Source organism: Tenrec ecaudatus, chromosome 12, assembly GCF_050624435.1.
Source record: "Tenrec ecaudatus isolate mTenEca1 chromosome 12, mTenEca1.hap1, whole genome shotgun sequence".
NCBI lineage: Eukaryota > Metazoa > Chordata > Mammalia > Afrosoricida > Tenrecidae > Tenrec > Tenrec ecaudatus.
Genome location: NC_134541.1, coordinates 65,858,581 through 65,862,703, shown reverse-complemented (window position 1 = coordinate 65,862,703; position 4,123 = coordinate 65,858,581). Strand labels below are relative to the sequence as shown.

Genomic DNA, 4,123 nt, shown 5'->3' with positions numbered 1-4,123 from the left:
GCTATAATGGAAGAAGTTTAGTAGGCAACATGAGGCACCGTGAGAGGGTGGACGTTGCTATCTTGTTTATTCTGTCTCTCAGGGAACCCATGTGTCCTAGAGTGCCCCTGTGCTCCAGAGAGCTTTCAATACAAGTAGATGGTCAAACGTTTCTTCCAAGCTGCCTCTGAGTCGACCTTTCCATTCGTTACCTCACATTTTCACCACATAGACTCCAGGGTGAAGAAAGCAATACAAAAAATAATTTTACAATACTTACCTGGCAGGGGAGATTCCATGATCACGAAGGGGGTTTTCCCAGGGCGAGGCTCACCCATTGCACTCTGGGTGAGATGACCCCTGCGATTTCCCCAAACGTGGGAAAATCCACTGCATAATTTGTGGTAGTGAGGGGCTGCATTCACACTATCCCCTGAAAAAAAATCATTTAACCACACATTTCCCATAGAATAAAACTTCCCCACAGTTTTCCTTTTCCTGTCCTTCCTTCACCCTTTGTCTGTTCCACTTTGCTAGTTCTAAAAGTGTGCTCATGTGAGAATTGCTCCTACTGGATTTGTCTCTGGCCTTGATCATTGTCCCAAGGGCCATTTTATAATGTCAGCTTCCCTCCATTATGTGGCTAGCCTTATTTCTATGTTCACACACAAAATCTGCAAGGTCTCATCCTTACCTCTTTATTTGCCTCCCTTGGATTTTCTTGTGGAAGTGGGAAGGCTGGTGGGCTCCCGCTGACTGCCATTTTGGACATCAGTGCCGCTCGCCAGGGAAGTGATAAACCCTGGCTCATTTGCATGAGGCTCTGCAGTGGCCTTCTTGACCCTGAGGCTGTTAGGAGTACTCATTAGATCCTCTTTAATTAAATATGTAACACACATCATACCATCAAGCAATAGAAAAAGAGAAAAATACGAATCTAACAACAGCTCCGGCTTCTAATTAAAAGCAGTCTGTCTTTGCCTCAGAGCAAGCTGGGGACAGTGCTTTCATCCTGGGCGCAGCCATGGAACCCTGGTGCTCAAGCCCAGGGGGCAGGGATGTGAGGCTTCGGATGAGCCAATGGGGCTAAGCTTTGTTGGGTGGCCCAGGCTCGCTCTCTTCCCAGTGGGTGGGATCAAATTTCAGCCCTTGATATGTGTGATTCAAGGTGAGGAAGAGCACTCATTTCCTTTCATCCGACTTTTCAAATGTTCTTCCGTAGAACGCCACATTGTGATATTGTAGGTAAACAGACTTTGAGCCCAGTGGGGCGTCTTCCCAACCCAACTGCATAAAAACTCTGAGCAAAGGAGCTCCGTGCGTCATTACTCATCTGTCACGCTGGTAGGAAATCGACAGAACAGACTGGCATGGGGTCATCAGGAGCATCTCCTCGAGAGAGCTTATTACATGCAGAGCTGAAGGTGAAAATAACATTCATTGGTAAGATACTCCTTCAATCCTTCACGCACCTCATAATCTTGGTTCTTAGCTACCCCTTAAATTTTTCTCCTCTCCATCACTAATCTTGTGTTATCTCTACTTCACCGTTGTCAATTTTTTCTTACAGGGAAACACAGCAGAACTTGTCCACCCTACACTCCAGTGGCCCTTCCTGGTACAAATATGATCGAGTCTTGAAACAGCTTCCTAATGTCCATGTGAATCAAAATGCTTCTAATTTTTTCCCCAAAGATGGTATTTTTAAACATGTTATAGGGGAAGGACAATCTTATTAATATTGGAAGGGAAATAGGTTAGAGATGCATGGTGAAGTTACATAGCATTACAAGGACAAGGTCTACCGATTGATTGTGTGTGTGTGTGTGTGTGTGTGTTTTGGGGGGTACTCTTGAAGGAATAACGGGCATTCTCATTTTATGTGCTGTTCTCAAAGTGGGAGTTAGGGGTCCATGATAATTTGCTTAAATAGAAAAGAATATTCCTTTTTAGCCGTAGCCTTGGTGGTGTAGTGAGCATTCAATGGCTAACCACAGATTGGACCCTCAGCAACTCCATAATACAGTTGTGGAAACCCTATGGGGAATTTCTAGCTCTGTCCTGTAGGGTCACTGTGAAGTGAAACAGGCTTGATTGGAACAGGTTTGACTCTTCATAAGCTTTTTGACTCCAGATCCCATCTACTGTATCATTCTAATAACTATTAGAAAAAGCAACGATGGAGGCCATTCGTGGCATCTGTTTGTTAGGTTTGCTGCTGTCTCTTTGGACACAAGAGCCATTGAACATATCAAGACCCTTTAATGTCAAACAACATCACTTGGGGGATAATTATTATTATCAGAACCTACTATGAGTCAGCCAAGGACCCCTGGTGGCACCCTGCATTGGGAATTGGCTAATAACCATGATGTTAGAGGTTCAAATACACCAATTTCTCTCTGGGAGAAAGAGTAGGACGTCTGCCCCCATGTTCCATAAAGAATTTGATTTGTATTCTTGGAAAGTGTGTATAGAGTCATTATGGGTCAGAATTGCCTCAATGGCTATTGGCTTGATATGGGATGCTTCAGGCACTTTTTTCAAACACCAAAGTACATGGGGATCACAAATGATGCAGTTCTTGGCTGTTCATGAAAAGGCTGGCGATTAGAACCTAGGCAGTGGCAAGAGAAAAACCAGGAGGTCTACTGCCATGAAGCTCACAGCCCAGGAAGCCCTCTCGAGCAGTTCTGCTTGGTTCCATGGGGTTAATATGGGTTGAAATCTCTCAAGAGCATTGACCAGCAACAGCAACAACTGTGTGTCAGGCAGCATTTCAGTGATTTAGCAGTGGATGAAGGCCATGTCTCTGGGCTTATACGTTTCTATTCTAGTACTGGAGTAAGTTCAAAAAACCATATAATCATCTAAGTATTTAAAATGACACCTTATGAAAATGTCATTGAAAAAAGTCAACCATTAAAAGGGTGGTAAGTGGCAGAGGTGCTAGTTCAGAGAGCATGCTTTAAGGACACCCCTCTGAAGAGCAGGCCTTTGAGGAAAGGCGCATGTGAAGGGCGGGTATCAACCATGTGCACGTGTCTCAGGGAAGAAGAATGCCTGTCATAGGCACTGGGGCAGGGGCTTAGAGTACTGAAGAGCTAGCCAAGAAGCTGAGATGAATGAACAGATAGGAGAGTGTTATTAGATTTTTCCAGTTTATTGTAAAGCTTCAAAGGCCTACTCTTGACATTGGAACTGCTGTGGACCCTCATCTAACCCTTCATCTTAATGCACAAAAATGCTCAGTGGAGAAAGGAGTTTGATTGGCTACTAACAGCTTCCTAATTTGGTGATTGTTCTGTCTCACACAAGACTTTCCACTTTAATTTCTCTGTCTGCTGCAGTATCCTCTCATTTCAGTGAGGTTTTATAATTCACTGCAATGACCGTACAGAACTCACAGACAATGTCCATGATTGTGGAGTTTATTGTGAAAGTTAATATGCTGCAATTCAGGTGAGAAATGCCCAAAGTACACTTGCTCAATCAGTGCATGTTACACAATTATTTTGTAGCTGTCACTGAGTACCCCAAAGGGCTCGCCACTCTGATGCAAGCTGCAACCCACAAGCTCCGACTGGTCAGCAAACACAGCTCCCTGAATTCAGTACTCAGCGGAATGCCCTTCTGTAACCCAGCTTCCTGCCCTTAATAACTCAACTTTACATGCTCTGAGGCTGAGAAGTCCCTCACTCGACCTCAAGCTCTGGGTCCAGGCTCCTGCAGCTCCACTACACCACTCCTCTGGTGTCACAGCTGTCTCCTGGATCAGAGGTTCACTGGGCAGGGATGTTGGAGTCCAGAGGATGCGCTCCACTCCTGGCTCTTGCTGATCATAAAATACCCATACTGCTCATTCACTTGATATGCTACAAGATGCAAATAAATATTTTCCCCAACCTTCTTATTTTGACCCATTAGGGAAAAGATGTTTGGTGGAAGTTACAGATACAATGGTAGCTAGAAGAGTGATAGTAAATAATTAGCTGTCCTTCAGTAATGGTAAATACAAACAAACAAAAAACCCACTCAGGCTAGCAAAGCTGAGATTAAAACAACAACAACCAACGCATTGCCCTAGAGTTGGTGCCGGCTCATAGCTAAGCTATAGGACAGGATAGAACCTCACCTTTGGGTT

At 44.5% G+C, this 4,123-nt stretch overlaps 1 non-coding gene across 1 annotated transcript; it reads left to right on the top strand.

Annotated features, from left to right (window-relative positions):
• The first annotated feature begins 251 nt into the window (after nucleotides 1-251).
• On the top strand, nucleotides 252-415 carry LOC142423733 (U1 spliceosomal RNA). The gene has a single exon (XR_012779331.1). It is a non-coding gene; the product is annotated as a U1 spliceosomal RNA (small nuclear RNA).
• Nucleotides 416-4,123: the final 3,708 nt, after the last annotated feature.